Genomic DNA, 26,889 nt, shown 5'->3' with positions numbered 1-26,889 from the left:
GGAATGTGGGATCTTCCTCACTGGCTGAATCTATGTCGGAGGCAAGGAAAGCACAAGCCTCCTCTGGTGAATAGCATCTTCTTGACGAATCATTTTTATTTTATTTTTCAAAACACTGGGGATGTGTGTTTAAGCGGTGCTTTTACACGTGTAATGTGTGGAGCTTGTGTAAAGGAGACTATTTATTACAAAAAAATAGTAGAGAGAAAAAAGGAAAAAAAAAACACTAAGGGTATGTGCACACGTTCAGGATTTCTTGCAGAAATTTCCTGACAAAAACCGGACATTTGTGCCAGAAATCCGCATGCGTTTTTTCCCAATACATTAAATAGCGGGAAAAACGCGAAAAATGCGCAAAATTAATTTACCGGCTTTTTTTACCGCGATGCGTGTTTTTCTCAGAAAAAAACGCACCATGTGCACAAAAATTGCGGAATGCATTCTAAATGATAGGATGCATATGTATGCGTTTTTTATGCGTTTTTATCACGAAAAAAAGTGAAAGAAAAATCAGATGTAAAAAAAAAAAGCTTTTTGTGTGTGTATATATAGATAGGTAGAGTAACTTTCACTACACTAATGTCCTACCTATAAATTTTCCTGGCACTATTTTCTTTGCAAAAGAAAAACGGAGGTCACCAACACTGCGACGTACGCTCCCCTAATGCACTCACTATAAATTTACAATGCAGCGCAGAGGCCATAAATAGCGGCACTGTATATATACTTCTCTTTGCGGGAACTCAGCTCTGGCAGTGCAGTATATATATGACTCGTCAGAAAGGGGTAAAGGGGAAACGTGTAAATGTTTTGGAGTGGCCTAGTCAAATTCCAGACCTTAATCCCATTGAGTATCTGTGGTCAGACCTGAAGACTGCTGCTCACCAAAGGAAACCACCTAACGTGAAGGAGCTGGAGCAGTTTTGCCTTGAGCATTAGGCAAAAATCCCAGTGGCAAAATGTGTAAGGCTCATAGAGACTTATCCAAAGTGACTTGCAGCTGTAATTGCAGAAAAAGAGGCTCTACAAAGTACCGACTTTAGGGGGCGAATCGTTATGCACACTGTAGCTTTCAATTATTTTGTCCTATTTGCTTTTTAATAAAACGAAAACCAAATGTTCAGAGTTGTAGGCATGTTCCTTCCTTACATGAACCGATGCAAACCCTCATTAAAAAAAACAAAAACAATGGAAATTCCAGGTTGTGAGGTAGCAAACCGTGAACGATGCCAAGGGGGTGAACTCTTCTGAACACCACATGGCCAGCACACTGACCAACACAGGTCAACGTGTCACAAACGTTTAGACACAGGAACCAACGGTCTGTGTGAAATACACAGTGCTGCAGGCTGGCACAAAGAAAACCTCCCCCAACTCTCAGCAGTTTACAGGGACACTAGGCGCCCTCCGTGTGACGGAATTACAGGGACGCTCCGTGTATGTGCGCACCCGACAGCCATGACGTGTGATAGCACATAACGTCTTCCTGTTCTGCACTCTGCTCCGCAGTCACATGGCCGCGGATGGAGGGAGACACAAAGGGGAGCCGTGTCACACAGCAGGGGGCGGAGGTCACAGCTGAGACCGGCAGCAGACGCTCGGAGCGCTGCCAGCACCAGCCCCGCACAGCACCCGCCCCGCACAGCACCCCGCCTCACACACCGGCGGAGGGGCGCCAAAGCTAAACAGCACAGTCAAGCCGCTAATTACATAAGCAGTCCCCGCCCCTGTCTCTGACGTCACCACCTTCGGCCTGGAATAGTCGCGCAGTGATTGGCGCTCGCTGTAGCCGGTCACGTTGCTACACTGTTTACATCCTCTCAGCTGTTCACAGCCTAAAAGCTTCCCAGAGTGCACCGCGCACATCAAAACAAATACCGAGTCCGGGCACTCGGGCCTGTGTGTGCGCCGCAGCCCCGTGCCCGCCGCCCGCACCGCTGCCCCCACAGCCCACAGCTCCCGGGCCGCAGACGGAGCCTGCCCGCTACAGTGTACGAGCACGCCGGCTGGCCGCTCATGGTGAGTTGTGGGGCTGGCAGCCGCTCGGTGTGGAGTTGGGGAGATGTCGGTGTTACTCCTCCCTCCTGCAGCTTGTGGCGCAGTTAGCGGCTTCTCCCCCGCTCGCCGTATGACGGCATTGTGTGTGCGGGCAGCTGGCGCACGGAGATCGCGGTACCGGCGCACAGCTGTCAGGTGAAGCTGCTGATGGCGGCGGCGAAGAAAACTTTCCTCCTATTGTTGTGCAGTGGCCTTGTGCGCAGAGCACGCGCTGCTGGTGACGTCATAGCATTTACTTGGTGGTGTGACGTAATGTGTTATACGGGGCATAAGGCAGGTGACGTGATCGTGTGTAGCTGGTGCCGTGGGCGCTACGGTGGGGGATGGGGATGTGCAGGCTCGGCCATGGCAGCCAGGCGGGTCCCTGCTCTCATGCCCTTAGCAGCTGCAACATGTAAGCTGGCAGCTGATTGGTTGTTGTGCAAAAGGGATTAGGTAAACATGGCTGCCTCCCTCAGAGACAGCGCCACCCCTGTCCTGCCCACGGGCGAGGGCGCCACCCCTGTCCTGCCCACGGGCGAGGGCGCCACCCCTGTCCTGCCCACGGGCGAGGGCGCCACCCCTGCCCTGCCCACGGGCGAGGGCGCCACCCCTGCCCTGCCCACGGGCGAGGGCGCCACCCCTGCCCTGCCCACGGGCGAGGGCGCCACCCCTGCCCTGCCCACGGGCGAGGGCACCACCCCTGTCCTGCCCACGGGCGAGGGCGCCACCCCTGTCCTGCCCACGGGCGAGGGCGCCACCCCTGTTCATGGGTCATGTCTGGTATTGCAGCTCAGCAGTACTGATGCACATAGGGTAGAGGGGCAATGACACGCTGTGTACAGGTGTGGAGCAATTTTGGAAGAAAGCAGCCATGCGTTTCTAATCTCATCCATCCCTTGGTAGGTATAATGCATCATGACAATTTATAAAGTGTGTAACAATGTGACAGTGTTTCTGTCCATCATGTAGTGGACAGAAACACTGCCTGGGGCCTCATTACATCAGCAAGGATCTGTAAAGTATTAAATGGAAACATACTGTCCACGTGTGATGCAGCGGAGTGGAGTGAGGAAAGCAATAAAGCTGTCAAATTCTAGTCCGGCCACATATTTTGAATTCTGTGAAAGGCGAAAACTGTATGGACCCCATTGTGCTGATCTGAACCTATGGTGAGGTGGAACAAGTGAAGTGTAAGGGTACGTGTCCACGGTCAGGATGGCCGGCGGTATCGCCGGAGCGGCGAAGCCGCTCGGCGCTAAGCCCCGCCCCCTTTCTGGGACGCGATGATGCCGGATGTGTTAACTGTACACATCCGGGATCATCGCTCCCTCGCATAGCGCCCTGTGATATTACTTGCGGCGACGCAGCGTCGCCGCAGGTAGCACGGACATGCTGCGATCTGAAAAGACGCGCAGCATGTCCGGAGTCGCAGGGAAGTCGGATGCGTGTTTCCACGCATAGTGGACACGGGATTTCATAAAATCCCCTCCACTATGCTGGAACATCTGGACGCTGCGTGTTTGACGCTGCAGCTCTGCGCAGCGTCAAACAAGCAGCGTTTACTGACCGTGGACACATACCCTAAGAACCAGGTTTGGCCACAAAATCCACGTGTGCTACAGGCAGATTTGTGTCAGTTTTTTTCAGTTGACTGAGTAAAGCTGGGCTGTCGGGGGCGAGGAACAGTGACACCGAGCTGTCGTGGGACGAGGAGCGGTGATGCTGGGCTATCGGGGGACGAGGGGCAGTGACACCAAAGGATGGTGATGTTGGGCTGTTGTGGAACCAGGGCTAGTGACACCAGGAAATTCCACTACACTCATAAGGTGTTTTCTGAGCTCCAATCAAATAACTTTTCATTTCACTAGGCGAAGAGGGGCGCTGACCCCGGGCTTGTCGTGGGATGAGAGGTGCTGACCCCTGGCTTGTTGTGGGATGAGAGGCGCTGACCCCAGACTTGTCGCGGGACTAGGGGCGCTGAGGCCGGGCTTGCCGAGGGGCGCTGAGGCTGGGAAATTTCACAGACTCATAATTTACTGTTTTGTGGGCCCTGCAGTCTCTCTATGTACACTCTGTCATGGTTTCCCTTTATTCTCAGCACAAGTTGGCACTCTCATTACCACAATTATGCGATTCTCACAGTTGTTGTCACGTGCTGATTAGATTACTCTGTGTTTCTGTCAAAAGTACATTGAAAAAAGCGGATGAGAATCTAGTCATCAAGTTACACCAGCTGTGAGAATCACATAATTGCTGGATTGTGACCAACAACCCGCCCTGGAAATGAAAGAAGTTGTGATGGCGTTCATCGCGCTCTGTCAGGATTCAGCTCTCCTCAGTGACATGGAATGACTATAGAAATCTGTCTCCAGCCAGAAAACGCCTTTACCACCTTAGCAATGTGTTATTTTCAGTGTGTCATAATAGTGCTCTGGAGTCTCATAAACACAGGTCATTGTCCGTTTCGCGTTCCTCCGACTGTATCTCAAGGCCTTGTCTGATATGACGCGCTGTGTGCTCATTGGCACAATATAGAGCCATATACAGTAGGTCGTTGTGTAATATTCCGATACAAGGAGAACAATAGACCTGCACTTATGTGTCCACTGTATTCATGAGCACAACAGTGAGACAGGACTGCGCTCCGGACACTGGGGATTTATAGCCATGAAACTACTGTATTGGTGATACTGGAATATTAACCCCTTCAAGTCAGTCACTTTTGACAAACCATTTTTTTTTTTTTCTTCACCTTTTGTCATCCTCCAGGAGCCATAACTCTGTTATTTTGTCAGCGACTTGGTCATGGGGCTTGTTTGTTTTTCGTGATGAGTTGTATTTGGCAGTGGTATCATTTTGGGATACATATAGCTTATTACAAACCTTTTATTAACTCTTTATCAGGAAGGATGTTAACAAAATGGCAATTCTACTATTATTTGCATTTTAGATTTTACACTATTCACTGCTGCACAAAGTATTAATATTATTCTGTAGGTTAGTACAACTATGGTAATGCAAAATGTAGGTAGTTTTTTTTATTATTTTGTATAATACACTGATAAAAGGGCACTTTTTTTTGTTTTGCCACATTGTAATAGCCCTATTTTTATTTTTTTATTTTTTTTTTGTAGAACATGCAACTTTTCCTTTGTACCATTTGATAAAACATATGACTGTTTTGAATTGCAGATGATTTTAACCCAGGCTTTTATTGGCGTTGTGAGAATCACAACTCCATTAGGTGAGCAATATCTCCTCCCCTCCCCCCCCATCTTTTTTTTTTTTTTTTTTTTTACTTATGTATAGTTAGGTCCATAATATTTGGACAGTGACTAAAGTTTCGGCATTTCAGCTGTTTACGAAAACATATTCATTATATAGCTATCTTAATATATACTTACCTTGTAATGTCTTCACATCCTGTTCCGTCCAGATGTGTCCGGATCCCAGAATTCCAAGCGGCGGAAGTTCACTGACCGCCATATTGGGACACCCAAGTGATGGGTATCTCAATATGGAAACTGCTGGTGGTACCAGTCTCATGCGTGGTACCACCAGCGGAACACCGTCGCAAAACACACACACTCTGTATACGCCGTACGCCCCACACACACACACACACACACACACTGTATACACCGTATGCAGCCTTTTGTGCGGTACCACCAGCGGAACACCGTCGCGAACACGCCGCCACCGTCAGCCGAATGATTCACTGACTGCCACAATCTTCTGTGTAGAGAAGAATAATACGTTTTGGAAGTGATGATATGGCCTCTACAGAGCCCTGAATTCAACATCATCATCTTTGTCTGGGATTGCATGAAGAATCTGGAGGATTTGCTCTAGCATACATTTACGGAAGATCTGTAGTTAATTCTGCAAGATTTTTTGTACAAGCACTCTGTCAGGTTTATTCAAAAACTGAGTGCAAGTGTACCTAGGATTAATGCTCTTTTGAATGCAAAGGTCAGTCACAACACATAGAGATTTAATTTGTTTTAAATTACCGTAAATCAATATGCAAATTGCCTCTTCTGAGAAAAAGAGGACTTAACTCTAGCGCCACCTGTAAATCAATATAACAGTTTAATATTCTCAATTTCTCTTTTGTTCATTCTGTATTTTGTTAGTTGCTAAAAATAAACTTTTAATACTGATAACTTTTTAAAGCATTGTGACTGTGCAGCATTTTTTCCACATCTGCCCAAAACTTACATGGACAATAATATATATATATATATATATATATATATATATATATATATATATATATATATATATATATATATATATATATATATATATATATATATATATATTTTACATTTACAGCACCAGGAAATAACAGGCCTTACATAATGCAAATCGACTTAAGAATGCATTGAAAAGTCCCCGTTTTAAATCTGAGTCTGCAAAGGTAACTCGCCCAAAGTTCACTTCCTGCCACTGCTGGTTCACAGTATAATGCAGATAAATGAAATCACTAAATATCCAACTGGGTACAACTTTTTACAACTTGCTTGTCACATAATGCGAGCGGTACCCTAAGGGTGTTGATGTGACCTCATTCACTTGCATGACCTTGCGATTTGTGTTGTGGCCAACGTTGCCTTGCAGCCCCAGCTTATTAGTCTGCATTCAGCTGTTCTGATATTCATTTTGTGATGTAGCACAAATGCAATCTATTGTGTAACTGATTCACGGTCAGCATATTTTAAGCTTTTAGGACCAGACCAGTGTAGCTGTGTTTATTATGCATTTATTATTACTTTAGAAAGTTTTTATTTGCTGTGCTATTGATGTGACTTATTATTATTATTTTTTTTTTTTTGCCGAACTTTTTTTTTTTCTCACTCCAGTCTTGATGAGGGGGTGGGATGGAGTACGAGGCGCTGCCACCACTTGCCACAAATTTGAAGAAAGGTGGCTACTTTCTCCATTTGCAATTTTTTTTTTTTTTAACCATTTGACTTTTTATTTATTTATTTTTTTTGTGCAAAATTAATCAAAATTGCGTAAATGTCCTATACTTTTGCCTCTAACCTGCTTTGTGACTTTATGGTTCAAAAAGTCACACCATTCTCTGAAATGTTGAGAAATTTGTGTAAAAGTCCCAAATGATGAATTGGACGAAAAGATCTAGAAGGTAAACCTGGCTTCCATTGAGAACATTGGAAAAAACATGCATGTCCTTGACTGCTCCCATCCACAACATTAATATATCATAGAGTTTCCTTTCAAAGGGAGCTGCACTTTTAATATCCATCCATGTAGTTCTATAAATAAATCATTTGGTTGAGAACTGTAGATGTACTGGGGACAGCCTAATATTCACACCTTTCTGGAAAATTTCCACCATTACGTTTGCTGCATTATTTTTAACTAGCTATTGAACCCGTTCTACGCCCGGGTGGCGAGCATTTATATTGGTATATGGTCTCCATCCTGGTATGTGCTGCTTCCATCCTGTGCCCTAATCTTGTCATGTGCTGCTACTATCTTGCCCCCCATCCTGTCATATGCTGCTCCCTTCCTGTCATGTGCAGCCCAGATCCTGTGCCCTCATCCTGTTTTGTGCTCCTCCATCTTGTCATGTGCTACTCTATTCCTGTGCCCTCATCCTTTCATGCTCCCATCCTGTCATGTCCTGCTCCCATCCTGCGCCCCCATTCTGGTATGTGCTGCCCCCATTCTGTCATGGGGTGCTCTCATCCTGCGTCCCCATCCTGTCATGGGGTGCTCTCATCCTGCGTCCCCATCCTGTCATGGGGTGCTCTCGTCCTGCGTCCTCATCCTGTCATGGGGTGCTCTCATCCTGCGTCCCCATCCTGTCTTGTGGTGCTCACATCCTGCTCCCCAATTCCGTCATGTGCTGCTCCCATCCTGCGCCCCCGTTCTGTCATGTGCAGTAAAAAGTCACTGGCTTGCTGCACTGATGTATTTTCTATACATATTCAGTAGAAAGTGGCTCTATTGCTCCGCTGTCGTATTTTACAGTTATATGAAAAAGTTTGGGCACCCCTATTAATCTTAAGCTTAATGTTTTATAAAAAATGGTTTTTTTGCAACAGCTATTTCAGTTTCATATATCTAATAACTGTTGGACACAGTAATGTTTCTGCCTTGAAATGAGGTTTATTGTACTAACAGAAAATGTGCAATCTGCATTCAAACAAAATTTGACAGGTGCATACGTATGGGCACCTCACCAGAAAAGTGACATTAATATTTAGTAGATCCTCCTTTTGCAAAAATAACAGCCTCTAGTCGCTTTCTGTAGCTTTTAATGAGTTCCTGGATGAAGGTATTTTTGACCATTCCTCTTTACAAAACAATTTCAGTTCAGTTAAGTTTGATGGTCGCCGAGCATGGACAGCCCTCTTCAAATGATCCCACAGATATTCAATGATATTCAGGTCTGGGGATTGGGATGGCCATTCCAGAACAGTGTAATTGTTCCTCTGCATGAATGCCTGAGTAGATTTGGAGCGGTGTTTTGGATCATTGTCTTGCTGAAAGATCCATCCCCTGCGTAACTTCAACTTTGTCGCTGAATCATGAATATTATTGTCAAGAATCTGCTGATACTGAGAGGAATCCATGCGTCCTTCAACTTTAACAAGATTCCCGGTGCCGGCATTGGCCACACAGCCCCAAAGCATGATGGAACCTCCACCAAATTTTACTGTGGGTAGCAAGTGTTTTTCTTGGAATGCTGTGTGGTTTTGCCGCCATGCATAACGCCTTTTTGTATGACCAAACAACTCAATCTTTGCTTCATCAGTCCACAGGACCTTCTTCCAAAAAGAAATTGGCTTCTCCAAATGTGCTTTTGCATACCTTAGCTGACTCTGTTTGTGGCGTGCTTGCAGAAATGGCTTCTTTCGCATCACTTTCCCATACAGCTTCTCCTTGTGCAACGTGCGTTGTATAGTTGACCGATGCACAGTGACACCATCTGCAGCAAGTTGATGCTGCAGCTCTCTGGAGGTGGTCTGAGGATTGTCCTTGACTGATCTCACCATTCTTCTTCTCTGCCTTTCTGATGTTTTTCTTGGCCTGCCACTTCTGGCCTTAACAAGAACTGTACCTGTGTTCTTCCATTTCCTTACTATGTTCCTCACAGTGGAAATTGACAGGTTAAATCTCTGAGACAGCTTTTTGTATCCTTCCCCTGAACAACTATGTTGAATAATCTTTGTTTATTCAGTCGCCATGACAGCACAACGAGAGAGGGAATCCGCCCTTCAGGGACAGGAAACCTACAGACATAAAAGGGCAGTACCTCTCTCCCAGGTCAGTTGGTTTCATGTCCCTGACAGCGGAACCTCTTCAGACAGGCCTCGTGAAGAATGTCGAAGAAAGAAGGTCCCACTCTTGACAGACCGGTACAGGTAGCGGGGGTCCCCTACCTCGGCCTGGTCAGGAGAATGGATGCACCACACGGCAGGGGGACTGTTCGTGTTGGTGGCAGCAGGAGGAAGCAGCTCTTGGTGAATGGGCTGGCTTCTGCGGTGTCCGCGCCTGGTGAGTATTGTGTTCCCGTAGGGCTGTGTCTGCTGGAGCCTGGGGTCTGCCGCCACCTACGCTGGTGCCGGCATCGGCTGGGGGGTGCGGCCGTCCTTGTCCGGCGCGTCTGCTCCCTGCGCCGCGGCCGCGACCGGAAGGGGCGTGTCCGGATGACGCGGCGGGCGGCGCGGGTGGATGACGCGGCCGGGCATGCACGGTAGCGCTTTCTTCCCGGCTAATGGCGGCGCCCGGCGTCTTGGAGGGGGGTTGGACCTCGGGGGTCTCTGGCACTAGGGCGTTGCTCGAGCGGTGGACCGGAACCTATCGGCAGGACCGGTCAGCGGCACCTGAAGTTTTTCCCTGCTGACCCCCGTCTGGGGGCGGTACCCAGGGGGATTTAAGCCTTGCACATGGACCACAGCGTGTTCCTGACCGTCCATCCATTATGGAGTCGCCGGAAAGAACACCGCAGCTGAGCGGTGAGCAACAGCAGCCACTTGAGCAGCCTCAGGCAGAAAAGCCTTTGAGGAGCTCCCAGCGACGTTCTAATGATAGTCGCGCTGGTGGAGCTAAGGAGTCCCGATCATCAAAGTCCTCAGGCCGTAAAAGTTCGTCGGCTACGAAGGACCCCCCAAATACGGTACCACTTCTGGTGGGGTAAGTGATCTACGTGAATGTTCACTTATTGATCATTGTTCCCCTTATATTCCCTCTCTCCTTATTAGGGGAGGAAGTGTGTAACTAAGGCCAAACATAGGCAGTGTGCCGAATGTGCGGAACCGCTTCCGGATGGGCACGTAAAAAGATTGTGTAAATCCTGTGTTCAACAATTACTAGAGGAAGAGGCTCCTGATCTGACCTCTACAATAAGAAAGATGGTCAGACAAGAAGTCCAAAGTTCTGTGAGGTCCAGGTCTCGTATAACGGAAATTGGAAAGTCATCCCCTGTTTCAGAAGTGGGTTCGGACTCGGGTGAGCTCAGCTCAGGGTCCCTCCCGTCTTCTTCCTCCTCTGAGGAAGTGGAATCTAGTCGGGCCTGTTTGTCCCTTGATAGGGTTAACCATCTGGTCAAGGCAGTTAATAGTACAATGGGGATAGAGGACACCCAGTCGTAGTGCTCTATTCAGGACGTTATGTTCAGGGGTATAGAGCGAAAGTCCCGAAGGGCCTTTCCAGTGGTGGACAAAATTAAGACGTTAATCTCAAGAGTGGAAGAAACCCGAGAGGAAGGGGTCACTTCCGCCGGCATTTAAAAGAAGATATCCTTTCGAGGAGGAGGCTTCATCCTCATGGGATAAGGTTCCGAAGTTAGATGCGGCAGTTGCCAAAGCGTGCAAAAAGACATCTCTCCCCTTTGATGATTTGGGGAACCTAAAGGACCCATTAGATAGGAAAGCTGACATCTTCCTTAAAGGAGCCTGGGAGACTTCGGCTGGATCCTTGAGACCGGCTATAGCAGCCACCTGTACAGCTCGGTCCTTGATGGTGTGGTTAGGTCACCTTGAAGATCAGCTCAGGGATAAAGTTCCCAGGACTGAAATATTATCCTCTATGCCTATAATCCAGGATGCTGCAGCTTTCCTTTCGGACGCGTCAGCAGACTCGGTCAGATTGGCCGCCAGATCCTCAGCGTTATCTAATGCAGCCCGGAGAGCGCTATGGATAAAATGTTGGCCAGGGGACTTACAGGCCAGAACAAAGTTGTGTAGCATTCCCTGTGAAGGAGCTCATTTATTAGGTCCTGTCCTAGATGAGCTTTTAGAGAAAGCGGGAGATAATAAAAAACGCTTCCCCTTCCTTGGTTCTCTGGGCTCAGTTCCACACCAGAACACTACAATGGGACGTCTTACACAATTCCTGTCATCTAGGAGCTCACCTCGACAGTAAATTTTCACTTTCTGCGGAGTCTACGCATTCACTTGTTTGGTGGACACACGCTTCAAATCTTCATGGGGGGTCCCTTGGACAAATCATGTATCTAGAGTATTGACTACGGATGCTAGCCCTAAGGGATGGGGGCTCACTTAGGGGAGGATTGGGTTCAGGGGCTATGGTCTCAGTCTGAGCAGGACTCATCCTCCAATCTGAAAGAGCTATTGGCCGTAGAACACGCCTTAAATAGGTTCCTTATACCCCTACAGGGTCGACACGTCAGGCTGTTGTCGGACAACCGGGTAACCGTGGCCTACATTAATCGTCAAGGAGGTACGCGATCCAGTTCGTTAATGAAGGTCGCAAATCATATTTTTCAGATGGCCGAAGAACATCTTCTCTCTCTAACGGCTCTTCATATAAAAGGAAGTCTCAATACCAAAGCCGACTATCTAAGCCGCAACAAGCTCAAGCAGGGAGAGTGGTCGCTGAATCCAGCTATCTTCAAGCAGATCATACAAATATGGGGTTGTCCAGAAATAGACCTTTTTGCCAGCAGAGGGAACAAAAAATTACAAAAGTTCTGCTCCCTAAATCCAAAAGACAACTCATATGCAGTGGATGCTTTTCTGATATCATGGCACTTCAGTCTCGCTTATGCCTTCCCCCCTCTAAACCTAATCCCATTAGTTCTGAGGAAGATTCGGGAGGACAGAGCCCGGGTAATCTTGATAGCCCCATTTTGGCCCAAAAGATCGTGGTTCCCTTGGCTGAGGAAGATGTCTGTCTGCCAACCATGGATTCTTCCAGAATTGCCAGATCTGCTCTCCCAAGGCCCAATCCTCCATCCACGAGTAGCCAGCTTACATCTAGCGGCGTGGAATTTGAGAGGTCCTTACTAAAGAGGAAGGGATTCTCTTGAGATTTAATAAATACACTCCTTAAAAGTAGAAAACCCTCTACAACGAACATCTATGTTAGGGTGTGGAGAAAATTTCTATCACATTCAGGGGCTCGAATTGACCAGAAACCATGTATAAACCAGATTCTTGAATTTTTACAAAAGGGTCTAGAGATGGGTTTGGCCACAAGTACTCTTAGAGTCCAAGTGTCGGCTCTGGGGGCGCTATACAATTTTAACCTTGTTAAGTCCTTCTCAGTCCCTGGCTTTCTAGAGGTAGGGATCCCATAGAAATGACACGCAGCACAAAGGTTGTGTGATCATATACAGGGGAAGCCCAGGAGCGCGTCTGACCCACTGAGCTCTACCCCTCCTTTATAAAAAGAGTTAGACATTTTACAGACATGCGTACAAGCGCTCATATTTCACATCCTTAAAAAAACAGTCTATACTAGAGATAAGGTTCAGCTTGGTATTTAGGTAAGAGGTTACATCAGTCAAGAAGGAATGCGTCCATAAAAAGAAATGTCAACCTTACTTAAGTTTCCTGATAAGAAGCCAGATGTCTCAGGAGAAAAGACACAATGGATTCTTTCAGTCTGATCTCTACAATTCCCCCCTTTGACATATTCTTTTTTTATTACCATAGGGCCAAAGACAAAGCCTTTATTTTTGGTATTACACATGTACACACTTATATTATTAATAAGAGAATCAAATCTAGTATTAATTCTTCTTTCGCAAATTATTTTCTTCTTTAGCAGTATACTAAAATATAAAAACAAAAATTAGTACAGTAATATTAATTAGAATCACTAGAGGATAACATAAGAATAAAGGAAAAAAAAACTTTATACTCTTGCATCTATTACACAAAGTTTATCTGTGCATACTGAGATACCCTTGAGCACAATCTGGAATAGTACGTATATGACTACAATAATCATAACTATATGTATTATGCTCTGCATAATCCCAGCAACCCACCCACCGATTCCTCTGAACCAGTTGGCTGGGTTAAGAAAAGAAAAGGTATCTGACCACCAGTTATCCTTATTCTGGTCATTATCTTTGTCATACTGATCTCTGAGTCGTTGTACGTCCTTTAATTTAAATGTCATACTCATCAGATTCATTACAAACCAGGTTCCCCGGTTTGCTTGTACAATCACTTTCATTACCTTGAGGGAACAACTCAGAATGTTCCCATTTTCTATTATGTATGTATCTTTCCAATACTACAGGTTTGAAAGCATCAGAGGAAGGGACGGTTGTACTGAAACTGAGCTGTAGATTTTCAGTGGGGACCTGTCCTAGATCAGTTAATCCAGTCTTATTCCTAGGTACCCATTTTCCTCCCCTGAATGCTAAATATTGTAGATGTGTATTACTCCCTGAGAGATTACCCTGCCACCAAGGAAATTCTACCCATCCCACAATTGGTATGGCGATTGTAGTATTCCACAGCCTAGCATTACCAGTTTGGTTGTTGGCCAGGTTGTCTGAACAATTAGGCCAAGCGAATATTTCTTCTACTGATACGGGAACTGCTAGAAAAGGTATACTTGTGGCTGATACCGGTGAATGGGTACAGATCCAACAATCTGTCAGGGTTTGTGTATTGTTTAACAAGTCATGCACTAATTTTCTATGATGTTGTACGAATCTATTGTTCAAAGGGGCTAGAGATTTTAGTCTATCCCATGCCTCCGTTGAGATTAACATTATTAACATCAATATCATGAGTTTTGTACTGCTTTTTTGCAGTGGCTTGCATGTATCCATGATGCCTTTCCTTCTAGCTTGACTGATGTAGGTGTTGTCAACAGGACTTGGAAGGGTCCGTCAAATCTTGGTTCAAGAGCCTTTCTGGTATGTCTTTTTACATAGACTTGATCACCTGGTTCCAACTTGTGACTTCCTTCAATGTTGTCAGGATCTGGAAGGGAAGCAAAAACTTGTGCATGCACCTTAGTTAATTGTTTCTGAAGATTTTGCACATAAGAAGTCAATGACTCAATATTTAACACAAGTTGCTGTGGAAAATAACATCCTAAATTGGCAGTCCTACCAAACAAAATTTCATATGGAGACAGTTTAGTCTTACCCCTTGGGGTATTGCGTATTGAGTAAAGGGCCAGTGGAAGGCATTCTGTCCAAGGCTTTCCTGTTTCAGCCATGGCTTTCTGTATTTTTAATTTTAAAGTTCCATTCATGCGTTCCACCTTACCAGAACTTTGAGGATGGTATGGAGTGTGTAACTGACTTTCAACACCCAACATTTTCAGTACATTTTGAAATATTTCTCCAGTGAAATGAGTACCCCTATCTGACTCGATCACTTCAGGGAGACCGTAACGGGGTATCAGTTCGGCAACTAGCTTTACAGCAGTGTTTTTAGCTGAAGCCTTCCGAACTGGATAGGCCTCTGGCCACCCTGAGAACATGTCCACACACACCAACACATACTCATACCCATTACTTTTTGGCAGCTGGATAAAGTCTATTTGTAATCGCTGAAACGGATAGAGAGGTCGGACGTGGTGCTTCATAGGGGTCTTTGTCGTCTGTCCGGGATTATGTGCCAGACATATAACGCATGCAGCACAATAGTCTCTTGCGTAGTTGCCAAAACCTGGAGCCAACCAGACTTGCTTTGCCAGTAGTGTCATTGCATTTGCAGACACATGAGTAGGGTGGTGCAGTCCACCAACTACAATCGGGTACCAGGCTCTAGGTAGACATATTAGTCCATCTTTCTTCCAAATTCCTGCTTGTTCTTCTGCCCCTTCCTTTTTCCACCTGTCCCTCTCCTCTTCTCCTGCATCTTCCTGTGCTTGTCTCAGTCTATCTTCAGTATTTTCTGTGGGGTTTACAGTATGAACCTGCTGTAAGGGTTTGACCGCTGCTGCCTTGGCTGCTTTATCAGCCCTATCATTTCCCCTAGATTCCCTAGTGTCGAGTCTCACATGTGCAGCTACCTTAATTACTGCTACTTCTTTTGTTTCTTGTGCAGCCTCTAAGATCTGTTTGATCAAAGAAGCATGTTTTACAGGTTGTCCTGATGCTGTCATGTAACCTCTAGCTCTCCAGATTACTCCAAAATCAAACACAATTCCATGTGCATACCTAGAATCAGTGTATATATTAGCTGTCTGATTCTCAGCTATTTTTAGCGCTTCGATCAATGCTGTTAGTTCTGCTTCTTGTGCAGACTGTTTTGGTGGAAGTGGTTCTGCTTTGAGAGTTTCAGATTCTGACACAACTGCATACCCTGTATGGAAGTTACCTGTGTCATCTGCAAACCTACTACCATCTATAAACAGCTCTAAATCTGGATTTTGAAGTGGTGTTTCGGATACATTGGGTAAGCCTGCTGTTTCTTGTAAAATGAGCTCTGTACAATCATGTGTGTCTGTAGGGAAAAAATTTGCGTGTGAATCAGTGTCCTTATTCCCCCCTTCAGACTCGAGAGGTAGCAGTGTTGCTAAATTAAGAGTCTGAAGCCTTGCAAATGTGATAGTAGAGGGGAGCAGCAAAGAACACTGTAGCCGCAAATGTCTGGCCATGGAAATGTGTTTTGGTTGGACCTGGTTTAATATCCCATAAACATCATGTGTAGTTTGAACTGTGAGTGGATACTCTAGGACAATTTCTGATGCTTTGTCCAACAATAGTGAGACAGCAACAACTACACGTACACAGGTTGGCGCTGCTTTAGCTACTGGATCTAACCTTGCTGAAAGATATGCAATTGGTCTTTGTTTCCCTGCATGCTTCTGGGTAAGAACTCCTGTAGCATGGGAATCAACTTCTGCAGCCATAAGCTGAAATGGTTTAGTGTAGTCTGGTAGCCCTAACGCTGGAGCTGAAACAAGGGCATCTTTTAATTGTTGGAACGAAATCTGACCTTCTTTTGTCAACAAGTAAGGTTCACTTTTTACACAGTCATACAGTGGTTGCATTAGTTGACTGGCATGTATAATCCATTGTCTACAATGAGACACTATTCCTAAAAATGCTCGTAGCTGTTTATGATTTCTAGGCTCATTCATCTGTCTTATTGCTTCAGTTCTTTGAGGTGTAAGATGCTTTTTACCTTGAGAAATGCAATGACCTAGAAAGACCACTTTGATCTGACAAACTTGTAGCTTTTGTCTATTCACTTTACACCCTTCTTTTTCTAGAAAACATAGTAAACTTACAGTGGACCTTTCTGCAGTTTCTAGATCTGGGCAGCAAAGTAGTATGTCATCCACATACTGTAAAATTACTACCTGTGATTCAGGTTCAAACCTTTGAAGAACTGTTTGTAGGGCATTTGAATAAAGAGTAGGGGAGTGTATCATTCCCTGTGGAAGGCGTGTCCACGCCAACTGTTTGCCCTTAAATGTAAATGCAAACAAATGCCAACTATCTTGGTGTAAAGGAACCGAGAAAAATGCATTTGAAAGATCTATTACAGTAAACACTTGAGAACTGGCTGGTATCTGTGATAGTAACGTATGAGGATTGGGTACAACTGGGGTGATTGGATCTAGAACTTTGTTTATTTCTCTTAGATCATGTACCATACGATATTTGGGCATAGAACTCTTATCAAGAGTTCTCTTCTTGACTGGATACAGAGGAGTGTTAGCAGGTGATTGTATCTCTACCAAAACTCCTTTCTCTCTATATTCCTCTATCTGTTTTGTAATCGCTAGTTCCTGTTGGGCACTCACAGGGTATTGTCTGAGCTGTGGGAGAACAGCTCCTGGATGCACAGATAATTTTACAGGAGAAATATGCAATAATCCCACATCAGTGTCACCCTGTGCCCACAGTGTTTCTGGGACCGTTGAGAGGTCTAGATCTGTGTTGTACTCTTTTTCTTCAGTATAATCCTCAAAAGCCTGAATTCTGACATATTGTTCTAATGTTTCTGCATCATCAGGGATAGTCAGCATAACTGTGCCATCTTCCCTAAATTTGATGTTAGCTTCTAATTTCTTTAGTACATCAGTTCCTAACAGACATGTTGGGGCACCTCTGGCATACAAAAATCTGGATGCAAAACATTTAGGTCCTAATGAGACCTCTAGGGGCACAGTATATGGCAGTGTTCGAATTACCCCATCATAACCCTCAGCAAAAGTTGTTTGTTCTGAAATATCATCCGGATTCGGAAGAAAATCTTGATTCAAAATTGAGGAAGTTGCACCTGTATCTATCAAAAATGGAATCTCTCTCCCCCCCACATTCACCTGTATCATAGGTCTTCTAGCTGGTAGGGAAGTTTGTAACACATCGAGTCAATCTGAATCTGGTATGGGACCATCTATGATGGTAGATTTCTGCTGGTTGTCCGTTTGGGGAGGGTTATTTCTGGGAACAAATTTGCCTGACTTTATATCTGCCAACTTCTTCCTGCACGCTCTTTGGAAATGACCTGGCTTTTTACAGTAGTGGCAAAGAAAATTGTGTCTCACTCTTCCTCCTGTATTAGCTTGTGCTATTCTAACAGGCTTACGATTCTCTCTCATATCCATGGCTATTCCTAAACATCGTTGTTTCACAATATTTGGTTGTTCAATTGTTCTCCAATCTGGAGTAGAGGATTTAAATTTTTCTCTGATTTTCGGATCTAGCCCCTCTATTAATTGTTTTGTAAAAAGTCTCCTTACTGAAGCATCAGTCAAATCCAATCCTTCATCCCTAAAGCTATTTTCTAGTTCTTGACTATATTCTTCAATACTTTGCCCAAATTTCTGCATAATCACACCTGTAGACCCCCTTTCCCTCTGTTTTCCTCTCATGAAAATTATTAATGCCTCTGTGAACTGAGTACCTGATGCTTCTGTCTGTAAGGCACCCCCTTCTGCCACTGGTCTATTGGGCTGTAGGTGTGTCAATAATTCCTGAAAAAGTCCGGGGGACATTTTCATTCTACATAATTCTTCCCCGTCCGCCCAGACCCCAGCATGAGTCTGCATGATTTGTTGTATATACTACGCAAATCGGATAGGATATTGAGTGGGATCAGGCGCATTATGCAGGAGGGACATACCCTCAGCAGGGGACCAAGGAAAGTATTGTCTGGTCTGATGATATCTGGTGTTCATTACCCCATCAGCACCAGGTTCCCTAAAGGGTCTTGGTACTACCCTAACAGGGGCAAGTACAGCGCCATATCTAGGTGTACCACAGGCTAGGCAATCATTTCTCCAATCTGGATTTTGTTGTCCACAGTGTGAACATTCCCATCCTCCTACCCCACCAAGATTGGGATACAAGGCTGGAAATTGTTTTCCTCCTTCTGCTCTTCCAGATGGTACAAATGATTGGGCTTTTGGATCTAGGTAAGAAGGTGGAATACATCCTTTCCTTCCTATAGACCATTTGAAAGTGTCTGGATCATATCTCCAATTTTCTTCTCTTGCTGTTTTTGAGACCTCTATCATACAGTGTATGATTTCTTCCCACCCATTGTCTTTGATAATTCCACCTCGTTCTTTACTCAGTTTTTCCCATTCTGTACTGAACATAAGTGCTTCTGAAATTCCCAATTTTTCTCTTACCCTCCTAATCTGCCTTCTGACTATCTTTCCACATCTTTCCTGTATGATATCTGCTGCTTCCACTTGTCCTAAGACGGTTTTTGTCTGTTTATTTCCCATTTTTCTTTTCAATATTAGCTATGACTACCCTAGGTGACGTTTGGACAACCACTTCCTCTGTTGGTGGCGTCTCGTTGCCTTCTCTCCTAAGGAGCTAAAATATTGAAGGGCTGATCTGCTCCATTCTTTCTAATGTGCAGAATAAACTTGATTCCTACAATGCACGCAAACAGGATCAGCAACACCAAACAGATCACAAAACTCTCAGTCTCAGATATCATACTTGTCCCAGGCTCATGAAACCGCGTCCTGGGCTCATTCTATCAAACCTTATCCAGAAATGAAGGAGGTTAAGCACTTAATTGAGAGTCAAGCATGGGCGGAGGTCTCCCAGAAGGACGCAACAACATGACCCAGTTAGGCTGACTTCCGTGTATAAGGCTTATACCCCAACTATTTCGGCTTATTTTTCTACGCACTTTTGCTCTTCTTTCACAACATACCACAACCTTCACACTGTTCACACACTGCCAGGGACAGGACTCATAAGTCTATACAATATGGTAACCCGAGTTTTATAGGTATCTACTCACTACTAGACTAACCCAGCGTGACACGGCTCATAGAGATCTTTCGGATAATACAGGGCAGATAAAAGAGAACTAATAATGTCTCTTACCTGGCCAGGTTTTTCAGTTCATTTGCCGTCCATTATCCCAGATCTCCGTTGTCCGTATCCGCAGGTAAATCTCGAGCAAATACTCTCACCTCAGGTCCCTGTTCAGGCGCCAGAGTAATGTTAAGTCCTTCTCAGTCCCTGGCTTTCTAGAGGTAGGGATCCCATAGAAATGACACGCAGCACAAAGGTTGTGTGATCATATACAGGGGAAGCCCAGGAGCGCGTCTGACCCACTGAGCTCTACCCCTCCTTTATAAAAAGAGTTAGACATTTTACAGACATGCGTACAAGCGCTCATATTTCACATCCTTAAAAAAACAGTCTATACTAGAGATAAGGTTCAGCTTGGTATTTAGGTAAGAGGTTACATCAGTCAAGAAGGAATGCGTCCATAAAAAGAAATGTCAACCTTACTTAAGTTTCCTGATAAGAAGCCAGATGTCTCAGGAGAAAAGACACAATGGATTCTTTCAGTCTGATCTCTACAACCTGGCCAGCAATTATTGGATATTGAGGTTTTTTAAGGCAGTCACTAGGTCCAGACCAATCATTAAAGGTTAGTTCCATGGGACCTAAATCTGGTACTCTCCGCCTTAACGCAAGCCCCATTCGAGCCTCTTGATACTATCCCTGTAAAAAACCTCTCAATCAAAACAGCCCTCTTGGTTGCGCTCACATCTGCGAGAAGGGTTAGTGATCTGCAAGCGCTTTCCAGACACCCACCATACGTGCAGTTTAGGGAGGATAGAGTGATTATGAAGGCTGATCCCCTCTATCTTCCAAAGGTTGCCTCAAAATTCCATAGACTACAAGATGTAGTCCTGCCTTCATTTTGCTCTAATCCTACTAATGATAAGGAACGTAAATTTCATTCCTTAGATGTAAGGAGATGCCTCCTTAGATATATTTCAGTTTCAGATACTTGGAAAAGAGAGAACTCTGTTTGTAGCTTATCAAGGAGTGAGGAAGGGTCTTAGAGTATCTAAAAACACTCTAGCCAGATGGATCAGGGAGGCGATCTCTCTCGCTTATACAGCAGGTGGCAACGAAGTTCCAGATGGTATAAAGGCACACTCCACGCGGGCCGTAGCATCTTCCTGGGCAGAGAGATCAGAAGTATCGATCGAAGACATATGTAAGGCGGCCACATGGTCTTCTCCATCTACCTTTCTTAGGCACTACAGATTAGATTTGGGTAGTTCCTCGGACCTCACGTTTGGGAGAAGGGTACTTGAGGCTGTTATCCCTCCCTAATCTTTCTTATTTCTCTGAAAGTCTCTCGTTGTGCTGTCATGGCGACTGAATAAATACGTATGCTACTTACCTGGTAGCAGTGTTTTTTCAGGAGCCCATGACAGCACCCTTATATTCCCTACCCTATTCTTTTCTTGGATGATGCAACACTTTTTCGTGTTTTTCCTCTTCCATGTTCACTCACATAATAAAATGTACATAATTGTATGCTGCATCTGTGTTACTAACCAAGGTGGTCCTCTCATGCTCTGGAACCAACTGACGTGGGAGAGAGGTACCGCCCTTTTATGTCTGTAGGTTTCCTGTCCCTGAAGGGCGGATTCCCTCTCTCGTTGTGCTGTCATGGGCTCCTGAAAAAACACTGCTACCAGGTAAGTAGCGTACGTATTTTCAGATCATTTGACAGTTGTTTTGAGGAGCCCATGATGCCACTCTTCAGAGGAGATTCAAACAGGATAACAACTTGCAAGTGGCCACTTTAAGTAGCTTTTTTCATGATTCCATACACCTGGCTATGAAGTTCAAAGCTCAGTGAGGTTACAAAACCAAAAAAAGTGCTTTAGTAAGTCAGTAAAAAGTAGGTAGGAGTATTTAAAACAAGAAAATGATAAGGGTGCCCATACTTATGCACCTGTCAAATTTTGTTTGAATGCAGATTGCACATTTTCTGTTAGTACAATAAACCTCATTTCAAGGCAGAAACATTACTGTGTCCAACAGTTATTAGATATATGAAACTGAAATAGCTGTTGCAAAAAAAACAATTTATATAAAACATTAAGCTTAAGATTAATAGGGGTGCGCAAACTTTTTCATATAACTGTATATATAGATTCAGTATATTAAAATGGCTCCGGAAAGCGTGGACTACGCAGGTGCCGATTCCGGCACCACAACCCTCCTGGGCCACAATCCTCATCCCCGGATGCGTAACTTACAAAATGGCGCCTGAAGTGCGCTATACGCATGCGCCATTTCTGACGGAGGATTCATGTCCTGGCCTCAGGCCCAAAGAGACCCCGTGGCAATACCGGATAGGTACCGTATATACTCGAGTTTAAGCCGAGACCTCTAATTTTGCCACAAAAAACTGGGAAAACTTATTGACTCGAGTATAAACCTAGGGTGGGAAGTGCAGCCGCTACTGGTAAATTTAAAAAATAAATACAGATACCAATAAAAGTGAAATTCACTGAGACATCAGTAGGTTATATGTTTTTGAATAACCATATTGAATCAGGAGCCCCATAAGATGCTCCATACAAAATACGCCCCATATAATGCTCCATAAAGTTCATGATGGGCCCCATTAGATGCTCCATACAAAAATATGCTCCATATAATGCTGCACAAACGTTAGTAATGGACCCCATAAGATGCTCCATATTAAAATATGCTCCATAGAATAATATGCCCCATATGCTGCTCCATAAAGATTGATGGCTCCATAAGATGCTCCATTGCATAATAAGCCCCGTATGCTGCTCCATAAAGGTTGATGGCCCCATAAGATGCTCGATTGCATAATCTGCCCCGTATGCTGCTCTTAAAGGTTGATGGCCCCTATAAGACACTCCATAGCATAATATACCCCATATAATCCTCCATAAAGGTTGATGGACCCCATAAGACGCTCCATAGCATAATGTGCCCCGTATGGTGCTCTAAAGGTTGATGGCCCCATAAGATGCTCCATTGCATATTATGCCCCATATAATGCTCCATAAAAGTTGATGGCACCATAAGATGCTCCATAGCATAATATGCCCCGTATGCTATTCCATAAAGGTTGATGGCCCCATGAGATGCTCCATAGCATAGTATGCCCCGTATGCTGCTGCTGCTGCGATAAAAAAAAAAATGACATACTCACCTCTCATCGCTGGGGGAGGGGTGCCGGGGGCCTGAGCAGGAGGTGACACCGGCACACTATGGGGGTCAGTTGTCGGTGTAACCGCTGGCTCAGGCCCCCGGCACTTGCAATATTCACCTGTCCCCGTTCCTCCACTGAGCGCCGTTGTGTCTTTCGGGTCCTCTCGCTGTGACTGTTCAGTCAGATTGTGCACTCTAACCATGGATGTCATCGTGCCCTCTGACCTGAACGTCACAGCCAGAGGACACGGAAGACACAATGCGGTGGTGGAACGGGGACTGGTGAATATAGCATGGCTCACCCTCCCCCGTCATACTCACCCCATCCTGGCACGTCCCTGCTTCTCAGTCGTCCCGGGCCAGCAGCGCCTTCCAGTGCTGAGCGGTCACATGGTACCGCTCATTAAACTAATGAATGTGTCCATATTCATTACTTTAATGAGCAGTACTACGTGACCGCTGAACACAAGAAGAGCTGCGGGCGCCGGAGAGATCGCGGTATGCGTTCGGTGCTTACGCATACCGCGATCTCCAGTTCTGCATCACTCTGTGGGGTCCAGACTGCGCAGGCACGTCGCGCTTACTCGGTCTATAAAAGCTTTCGACAGCGTGATGCTCCCAGCGTTATATTATAAATTTAACCCCTTTCTGACGTCGGACGAGATAGTACGTCAGAAGCCCCACTTTGAGGTGGGCTCCGGTGGGGAGCCCACCTCAAAGCCCCGACATGTCAGCTCAATAGGCCACCCGCGCCTATTAACTAGTTAAATGCCGCTGTCAAACTCTGACAGCGGCATTTAACAAGCTCATCGGGCTGCAAATACACGCCCTCCTGACCCCTGTCATGTGATCGGAGGTCAGCGGTGCGTCAGCATGACAACCAGAGGTTTCCTTGAGACCTCTATGATTGTTGATGCCAGATTGCTATGAGCGCCACCCTGTGGTCGGCGCTCATAGCAATCCTGTAATTCTACTACAGAGGGGTGATTTGAGCATCACCTCTATGTAGCAGAGTCGATCGAGTTGTGGCAGCTTCTAGTCTCCCATGGAGGCTATTGAAGCATGCCAAAATTTAAAAGAAAAATCTGTTTAAAAATATGAAAATAAAAACATAAGTTCAAGTCACCCCCATTTTGCCCCATTCAAAATAGAACAATAAAAATAAAATCAAACCTACACATATTTGGTATCGCTGCATTCAGAATCACCCGGTCTATCAATAATAATAATAAAAAAAAAAAAATAACCTGATCGCTAAACGTTGTAGCGAGAAAAAAAATCGAAACCCCAGAATTACGTTTTTTTAGCTGCAGTGACATTGCTTTAAAATGCAATAATGGGCAATCAAAAGATCGTATCGTATCTGCACCAAAATGGTATCATTAAAAATATCAGCTTGGCGCACAAAAATGATCCCTCACCCAACCCCAGATCCCGAAAAATGGAAACGCTACCGGTATCGGAAAATTGCAGGGTTTTTTTGTCACCACTTGGATAAAAAAAAAAAAAAAAAACTAGACATGTTTGGTGTCTATGAACTCGTAATGACCTGGAAAATCACAATGGCAGGTCCGTTTTAGCATTTAGTGAACCTAGCAAAAAAGCAAAAAAAAACTAGTGGGATTGCACTTTTTTTTGCAATTTTCGCCGCCCTTTGAATTTTTTTTCCCGTTTTCGAGTACATGACATGCTAAAACCAATGACGTTGTTCAAAAGTACAACTTGCCCACCAAAAATAAGCCCTCACATGGCCATATTGATGGAGAAATAAAAAAGTTATGGCTCTGGAAACAAGGGGAGCGAAAAACGATAATGCAAAACCATAAAAAAAAAAAAGCTTTGGTCATGAAGGATATCAAACCCCCCCCTCCCCCCCCTCCTGTAATCTGTAAAGAAATAAAGAAACAAAAATATAAAATTGGGTTGGGGCAGATCATAAAGGATACATATTGGCCTTTTTTAAAAAAGAAAAAAAAAGCTCCATTACACATGTTGGAACTTATTAAATAAAATTATGAGCCTTGGAAATAAGGGGATGCAGTACTACGGTGATATGCCTTAATGTTATAAGACGGAAGTTACTCTTGTAAGAGACTAAGAAAAAATATAGTGAGAAGCCCAGCTTTTGTCAGATGTGCTCTGAAAAATGGATGTTATCTTTTTTAATAGCCATGGGCAGCTGCTCCACAAGTAACTGCAGAAGGCTCATGAGGGAAGTACGGTACTTGTCTTACCATATTTTTTTGCGTTTCAAGGACACCGGCCCCCATTTATCAATGCCGGCATTGTTCATGCTGGTCTTGATGAGGAGCCATGCTGGAGTCAGACACTCCTGGTTGATGAAGAAGAGCAACACCTCTTAATGAATCCGGCAAGTCTGAAAAGTGTGGTGCACCTCTCCACAAATGTTGTTCCACTTGGGGACTGGATGAAGATTTGTGGTATAAGGCCGGACTCACACTACCATAGAAGACGGCTGAGTACTATGCGAGAAAACCTAGCACCCGGCCCAAGTGTTCATGTATGGCCGGCGTCACACTAGAGAGTTTTACGGACGTATGAGAAGCGCAAAAACTACGCATCGCACACGGACCAAAGATTCTCTATGGGGCAGCTCCGATCTGCTGTATATTTCTCAGCCATATTTTATGGGCTGAGAAAATCACAAGATGCTGCGTTTGTCAGCGTATTGCGCAAAAAATCCGCCAATGAAAGTCTCTATGGGGGCGAGAAAAATACGGATTACACACAGACCATCAGTGTGACTTGCGAGAAATACGCAGCGGTGTTCTATAGAAAAGCCAGCAATTCAGTGCGGTGTACAGTAAAATCACACTGACAGGTTAGAATAGAAAAGAGAAAATAAATGTCTACACATGGTGTGTATATGTATGTGTATGTATGTATGTATGTATATATATATATATATATATATATATATATATATATATATATATATATATATATATATATATATATATATATTTAATACAGCGCTAGATAGCATAAAAGCCGGTAATTCAATTGCCGGCTTTTACTATCTCCTTATCAAACCCGACAGGATATGAGACATGGATTACATACAGTAAACCATTTCATATCCCTTATTTTTTTTGCATATTCCTCACTACTAATGTTAGTAGAGTGTTTGTGCAAAATTTGGGGGCTCTAGCTGTTAAAGGGTTAATTCACGGAAAAAACTGGCGTGGGCTCCCACGCAATTTTCTCCGCCAGAGTGGAAAAGCCAGTGACTGAGGGCAGATACTAATAGCCTAGAGAGGGACCATAGTTATTGCCCCCCCCCCCCCCGGCTAAAAATATCTGCCCCCAGCCACCCCAGAAAAGGCACATCTGGAAGATGCGCCTATTCTGGCACTTAGCCTCTCTCTTCCCACTCCCCTGTAGCGGTGGGATATGGGGTAATAAAGGGTTAATGTCACCTTGCTATTGTAAGGTGACATTAAGCCAGGTTAATAATGGAGAGGCGTCGAAAAGACACCTATCCATTATTAATCCAATAGTAGTAAATGGTTAATAAAGCACACACACTAGAAAAAAAGTATTTTATTGAAATAAAGACACGGTGTTGTAATAGTTTATTATACTCTCAATCCAAATGATGACCCTCGTTCTGTAAAAGAAAAAAAAGAAAAAAGCAACAATATCCCATACCTTTCTGGCGCTCAGTCACGTCCCACGCTGTAAATCCATCTGAAGGGGTTAAAAAAAATTACAGCCAGGAGCCTGCTAATGCCGCTGTCTAACAGCAGAAAAAACCCTTCTGATGCAGCTGTGCTCCTGACTGTAAAATCTGGGGAATGAATTGAAAGCAGGGGAACGAGATCATGTTGAGCATAGCAGAGCCCAGCTGCGCTACAGGTGGTTTTCAGATCAATAAAAATGAAGTTAGTGTTTGGGAGTTTTGGGAGCTGTTTTAGGCTTGGGCTATTCGACTTTGGTTGCAACATTGGCCGCTATAAGCCACTGCTACATCACAGTGTAATGTATATGTGAATGGGGGGGACCACTAAAGTATTTTGACAAGCAAGTCGCAGAAAATGTGACTGGGTCTGACATTTTGCAAAGTGGTTATTGCAGTTCACAGTACCCCATTCACCTGTATTACGCCATGTTGTAGCAGTGGCACATAATGTTCT

At 44.7% G+C, this 26,889-nt stretch overlaps 1 protein-coding gene across 2 annotated transcripts in view; it reads left to right on the top strand.

Annotated features, from left to right (window-relative positions):
- The first annotated feature begins 1,747 nt into the window (after positions 1 to 1,747).
- PCMTD1 (protein-L-isoaspartate (D-aspartate) O-methyltransferase domain containing 1) overlaps positions 1,748 to 26,889 on the top strand; it is an 85,462-nt gene continuing 60,320 nt past the window's right edge. Inside the window, exon 1 of one of the 2 annotated variants that reach the window (XM_077270482.1) lies at positions 1,748 to 2,019. The gene's annotated coding sequence lies outside the window, so the exon portion shown is untranslated. The remainder of the gene's footprint in view (positions 2,020 to 26,889) is intronic. The other variant, XM_077270480.1, reaches the window with a different exon arrangement.

The sequence above is a fragment of the Ranitomeya variabilis genome, chromosome 6 (genome assembly GCF_051348905.1).
Source record: "Ranitomeya variabilis isolate aRanVar5 chromosome 6, aRanVar5.hap1, whole genome shotgun sequence".
Lineage (NCBI taxonomy): Eukaryota > Metazoa > Chordata > Amphibia > Anura > Dendrobatidae > Ranitomeya > Ranitomeya variabilis.
This window is presented reverse-complemented; position numbering and strand designations above follow the sequence as displayed.